We start from the raw sequence: 6,938 nt of genomic DNA, 5'->3' as shown, positions 1-6,938 counted from the left end.
TCAAAACCAGGTAAAACATCACAAATAAGGGAACTACAGGTCTAACATGGTGACTCACACCTGTAATTCCAGCACTTCGGAAGGCTGAGGTGGGCAGATTGCTTGAGCTCAGGAGTTCAAGACCAGCCTGGGCAACATGGTGAAACCCCATCTCTACTAAAAATACAAAAAAAAAAAAAAAAAAGCTGGGCGTTGTGGTGCACGCCTGTAATCCCAGGTACTCGGGAGGCTGAGACAGGAGAATTGCTTGAACCTGAAAGGCAGAGGTTACAGTGAGCCGAGATCACACCACTGCACTCCAGCTTGGATGAAAGAGTGAGACTCTATCTTAAAAAACAAACAAACAAACAAACAAACAAACAAACAAAAAAGCCTTTCTTTGTGGAATCACCATGGTGGCTGGGACCCTGTGCACATATCCTGAAAACTGAAGGACCTTCAAGGCCCTCATCGCTGCTCAGTATAGCGGGGCTCAGGTCCGTGTGCTCTCCATACCACACCATTTCCACTTTGGCCAAACCAACCTCACCTCTGAATTTCTCCGCAAATTTCCTGCTGGCAAGATTCCAGCTTTTGAGGGTGACGATAAATTCTGTGTGTTTGAGAGCAATACCATTGCCTACTATGTGAGCAATGAGGAGCTGCAGGGAAGTACTCCAGAGGCAGCAGCCCAGGTGGCGCAGTGAGTGAGCTTTGCTCATAGCAATATATAGTGTCTGTTTGGATGAACGGAGGCAAGATGGTGCACTTCTGGGTTCTTCATCCCCCCCCCAACTTTTCCCGCGTGTGCGAAAATGCAGCCGGTGACCCGGGAAGGTGCAGACCAACTAGGCATGCGCCAGGTGATGTCAATCTGAAGAGACCAAGATTTACCTGGTCGCACCTGCGGAACTCCCCCTGACACGCCCGTGCCCCGCCTATTGCCCTCCCACTCCTAGAAAAGCCACTCCGGACTAACCCCACGCACGGACTTCCCAGCTTCCCCACTGCGGTCGGGACTGTTGGAACTCTGTCCGAGAGCTAGCTGCACGGGTGACTCTGTGGGCCTCATTTGCCGGAGGCCAACAGACCTCTCCCTACCCACCTTCTTCCCCTGAAGCTAGGTGACCAAAATAAACTTGCAGTTTTGCTCCTACACTTGCCTACTCGCTGGTTCTTTTGTGCCCGCTCTGGTGGTCTTAGAAAAACAAATGAGTGTCCCCAACCAGTACCTAGGTGTTCCCCACCTTGAGCATCATGCAGCACAAAAAAATAGGCCACTGAGAATGCAAAGGAGGAAGTGAGGCGAATTCTGGGGCTGTTGGATGCTCACTTGAAGACAAGGACTTTTCTGGAGGACAAATGAGTGACATTGGCTGACATCACAGTTGTCTGCACCCTGTTGTGGCTCTATAAGCAGATCCTAGAACCTTCTTTCTGCCAGGCCTTTTCCAATACCAACCGCTGGTTCCTCACCTGCATTAACCAGCCTCAGCTCTGCACTGTGTTGGGGAAAGCGGAACTATGTGAGAAGATGGCCCAGTTTTATTTATTTATTTATTTTTATTTTATTTTATTTTATTTTTTTTTTTGAGATGGAGTCTCACTCTGTCGCCCAGGCTGGAGTGCAGCGGCCAGATCTCAGCTCACTGCAAGCTTCACCTCCCGAGTTTACGCCATTCTCCTGCCTCAGCCTCCCAAGTAGCTGGGACTACAGGTGCCCGCCACCTCGCCTGGCTAGTTTTTTGCATTTTTTTAGTAGAGACGGGGTTTCACCGTGTTCGCCAGGATGGTCTCGATCTGCTGACCTCGTGATCCGCCGGTCTCGGCCTCCCAAAGTGCTGGGATTACAGGCTTGAGCCACCGTGTCCAGCCAGATGGCCCAGTTTGATGCTAAGAAGTTTGTAGAGAGCCAGCCTAAAAAGGACACACCATGGAAAGAGAAGGGGTCACAGGAAGAGAAGCAGAAGCTCCAGGCTGAGCGGGAGGAGAAAAAGGTGGCTGCCCCTACTCCTGAGGAGGAGATGGATGAATGTGAGCAGGCGCTGGCCGCTGAGCCCAAGGCCAAGGACCTCTTTGCTCACCTGCCCAAGAGTACCTTTGTGTTGGATGAATTGAAGCTCGAGTACTCCAACGAGGACACATTCTCTGTGGCACTGTCATATTTCTGGGAGCACTTTGATAAGGACGGCTGGTCCCTGTGGTACTCAGAGTATCACTTTCCTGAGGAACTCACTCAGACCTTCATGAGCGGCAATCTCATCACTGGAATGTTCCAGTGACTGGACAAGCTGAGTAAGAATACCATTGCCAGTGTCATCCTCTTTGGAACCAACAATAAGCAGCTCCACTTCTGGAATCTAGGTCTTCCAAGGCCAGGAGCTTGCCTTTCCACTGAGTCCAGATTGGCAGGTGGACTACGAGTCATACACATGGCAGAAACTGGATCCTGGCAGTGAGGAGACCCAGACACTGGTTCGAGAGTACTTTTCCTGGGAGACAGCCTTCCAGCATGTGTGCAAAGCCTTCAATCAGGGCAAGATCTTCAAGTGAACATCTCTTGCCATCACCTAGCTGCCTGAACCTGCCCTTCAGGGAGCTGGAGGTCATTAAAGAAAACTGAACATTGAAAAAAAAAAAAAATCTTTTTGGGGGTTGTTATTGTTTTTATTTATTTATTTATTTTTATTTTTATTTTATTTTATTTTTTTTGAGACAGAGTCTCGCTCTGTCTCCCAGGCCGGAGTGCAATGGCACGATCTCGGCTCACTGCAACCTCTGCCTCCCGGGTTCAAGCAATTCTCCTGCCTCAGCCTCCTGAGTAGCTGGGACTACAGGCGCCCACCGCCACTCCCAGCTAATTTTTTGTATTTTTTGCTAGAGATGGGGTTTCACCATGTTAGCCAGGTGGTCTCGATCTCCTGACCTCGTGATCCGCCTGCCTCGGCCTCCCAAAGTGCTGGGATTACAGGCATGAGCCACTGCACCTGGCCTATTTTATTTTATTTTATTTTTTGAGATAGAGTCTCACTCTTGTCGCCCAGTTCAGTGGCACAATCTTGGCTCACTGCAACCTCCGCCTCCCAGGTTCAAGCAGTTCTCCTGCCTCAGCCTCCCAAGTAGCTGGGATTACAGGCGCCCACCACCACACCTGGCTAATTTTTACATTTTTAGTAGATATGGGGTTTCACCATGTTGGACAGGCTGGTCTCGAACTCCTGACCTCAGGTAATCTGCCCAGCTCGGCCTCCCAAAGTGCTGGGATTACAGACGTGAGCCACTGCACCCGGTGAAAAAAACCTTTTTAACCTTTGCCAGCATGATACAGGAACAAACATATTTCAGTGCAGGTTTTAAAAGACAGCCCCAGCCTGGGCAACAAAGCCAGACTTTGTCTCTACAAAAAATAAACAAAAACTAGCCAAGTGTGGTGGCACGCACCTATAGTCCTGCCTACTTGAGAGTCTGAGACAGAAGGATCACTTGAGTCCAGGAGGTTGAGGCTGGAGTGAGCTATGATAACACCACTGTGCTTCAGCCTGGGCAACAGAGCAAGACACTGTCAAAAAAAAAAAAGAAAAAAAAGGAAAAGAAAAAATAAAAAGAAAACTACAAACCAATATTTCCTATTAATGTGGATGCACAAACTATCAACAAAACACTAGAAAGTTGCCGGGCGCGGTGGCTCAAGCCTGTAATCCCAGCACTTTGGGAGGCCGAGACGGGCGGATCACGAGGTCAGGAGATCGAGACCATCCTGGCTAACACGGTGAAATCCTGTCTCTACTAAAAAATACAAAAAACTAGCCGGGCGAGGTGGCGGGCGCCTGTAGTCCCAGCTACCTGGAAGGCTGAGGCAGGAGAATGGCGTAAACCCGGGAGGTGGAGCTTGCAGTGAGCTGAGATCCAGCCACTGCACTCCAGCCTGGGCGACAGAGCCAGGCTCCGTCCCAAAAAAAAAAAAAAAAACACTAGAAAGTTGACTACTTAGCATGTAAAATAGCATGTAAAAATAATACAATATAACCAAGTGTAATCTATCCCAGGAATACAATGTTCTTTTAACATCCAAAAATGAAATTATATAATACACTATATCAAGAAAAACCACAAAAATCACATGATTATCCCAATAGTTGCAGAAAAAAAAATTGAGAAAATCTAACACCCCTTCATATAAAAATATTCAATAAACTAGGAATAGAGATAACTTCCTCATCCTCATGAAGGGAATCTGGGAAAAACCCAAAGCTAAAGCTGGGCACAGTGGCTCATGCCTATAATCCCAGCACTTTGGGAGACCAAGGTGTGTGGGACACTTGAGCTCAGGAGTTCGAGGCCATCCTGGCCAACGTGGCGAAACCGTGTCTCTATTAAAAATATAAAAATTAGTCGGGCATGGTGGAGGGTGCCTGTAGTTCCAGCTACTCAGGAGGCTGAGACAGGAGAATCACTTGAATGCAAGAGGCAGAGGTTGCAGTGAGTTGAGATCATACCACTGCACTCCAGCCTGGACAACACAGTGAGACTCCGTCTCAAAAAAAGAAGTAGGCCAGGTGCAGTGGCTCACGCCTGTAATCCCAGCACTTTGAGAGGCTAAGGCAGGTGGATCATGAGGTCAGGAGATCGAGACCAACCTGACCAACATGGAGAAACCCCATCTCTACTAAAAATACAAAATTAGCCAGGTGTGGTGGCGCATGCCTGTAATCTGAGATACTTGGGAGGCTGAGGCAGGAGAATCGCTTGAACCCAGGAGGCAGAGGTTGCCATGAGCCGAGCTCATGTCATTGCACTCCAGCCTGAGCAACAAGAGCAAAACTCCATCTCAAAAGAAAAAAGTTATGGGTACATAACTTTTATATACATTGTAGGTGTATATATTTATGGGTTACATGAGATGATTTGATATAGGAATGTAATGTGAAATAAGCACATCATGGATAACAGGGTATCCATTCCTTCAAGAATTTATCCTTTGAGTTATATACAATCCAATTATACTCTATAAGTTATTTAAAAATTTACAATTAAGTTATTTTTACTTTTTTTTTTTTTTTTTTTTTTTTTTTTTTTTGAGACGGAGTCTCACTCTATCTCCAAAGCTGGAGTGCAGTGGCATGATCTTGGTTCACTGCCACATCCACCTCCCAGTTTCAAGTGATTCTCCTGCCTCAGCCTCCCAAGTAGCTTAGATTACAGGCACATACCACCACACCCAGCTAATTTTTGTAATTTTAGTAGAGACGGGGTTTCACCATGTTGGCCAGGCTGGTCTCAAACTCTGGACCTCAGGTGATCTGCCTGCCTTGGCCGCCCAAAGTGCTGGGATTACAGGCGTGAGCCACTGTGCCTGGCTACAATTAAGTTATTATTGGCGATAGTCACTCTATTGTGCTATCAAATAGTAGTTCTTATTCATTCTTTCTATTTTTTTTTTTTTTTTTTTTTGTATCCATTAACCATCCTCACCTCTGCCACAAACCCCCTACTATCCTTCCCAGCCTCTGGTAATCATCCTTCTACTCTCCATGTCCATTAATTCAATTGATTTTATTTTTAGATCCCCAAATAAGTAAGAACATGTGATGTTAGTCTTTCAGGGCCTCAATTATTTCACTTAACATGATCTCTGGTTCTATCCATGTTGTTGCAAATGAGTGGATCTCATTTTTTTTTTTTATGGCTGCATAGTACTCTGTTGTGTGTATGTACTACATTTTCTTTATCCCTTCATCTGCTGATGAACACTTAGCTTCCCTCCAAATCTTAGCTATTGTGAACAGTGCTGCAGCAAATATAAGAGTACAGATATCTACTGATTTTCCTCCTTTTGGTTATTTACCCAGCAGTGGGGTTGCTGGATCTTATGGTAGCTCAATTTTTATATTTTGAGGAACCTCCAAGCTGTTCTCCATAGTGGTTGTACTAATTTATATTCCCATGAAGAGTGTACTAATTTACATTCCCACCTTTTCTCCATATCCGCACCAGCATTCATTATTGTCTGTCTTTGGGATAGAAGCCATTTTAACTGGATGGGATGATATCTCATTGTACTTTTAATTTGCATTTATCTGATGATCAGTGATGTTGAGCATCTTTTAAAATGCTGTTGTCATTTGTATGTCTTCTTTTGAGAAATGTCTATTCGAATCTTTTGCCCATTTCTTGATCATATTATGATATTTTTTCCTATAGAGTTTTCTGAGCTCCTTACATATTCTGGTGATTAATTGCTTGTCAGAGGGGTAGTTTGCAAATATTTCTCTCATCCTATGGATTGTCTCTTCACTTTGATTGTATCCTTTGCTGTGCAGAAGCTTTTTAACTTGATGTGATTCCATTTGTCCATATTTGCTTCGATTGACTGTGCTTGTGGGGTATTGCTCAAGAAATCTCTGCCCAGACCAATGTCCTGGAGAGTTTTCCATATGTTTTCTTGTAGTAGTTTCATAGTTGGATTTAAGTCTTTAATTCATTTTGATTTGATTTTTGTATATGGTGAGACATAGGGGTCTAATTTCATTCTTCTGCATATGGACATCCAGTTTTCTCAGCACCATTTATTGAAGAGACTGTCTTTTCCCCAGCGTATGTTCTTGGCACCTTGTCAAAAATGAGTTCACTATAGGTGTGTGAATTTGTTTCTGGGTTCTCTATTCTGTTACACTGGTCTATGTGTCTGTTTTTGTGCTGGTACTATGTTGTTTTGATTATTGTAGCTCTGTAGTATAATTTGAAGTCAGCTAATGTGATTCCTCCAACTTTGTTCTTCTTGCTTAGGATAACTTTGGTTATTCTGGGTCTTCTGTAGTTCCACATAAATTTTATAATTGTTTTTTCTATTTCTGTGATGAATGTCATTAGTATTTTAATAGGGATTGCATCTAATCTGTAGATTGCTTTGGGTAGTATGAAAATTTTAACAATATTGATTCTTCCAAACCATGAACATG

The 6,938-nt window shown here is 44.8% G+C and overlaps 1 pseudogene; it reads left to right on the top strand.

The window, feature by feature from the left end:
- The first annotated feature begins 392 nt into the window (after positions 1 to 392).
- On the top strand, positions 393 to 2,532 carry LOC104656357 (annotated as a pseudogene).
- Positions 2,533 to 6,938: the final 4,406 nt, after the last annotated feature.

Source organism: Rhinopithecus roxellana, chromosome 7 (assembly GCF_007565055.1).
Source record: "Rhinopithecus roxellana isolate Shanxi Qingling chromosome 7, ASM756505v1, whole genome shotgun sequence".
NCBI lineage: Eukaryota > Metazoa > Chordata > Mammalia > Primates > Cercopithecidae > Rhinopithecus > Rhinopithecus roxellana.
The sequence above is the reverse complement of the archived record's forward strand: the minus strand, read 5'-3'. Positions and strand labels throughout refer to the sequence as shown.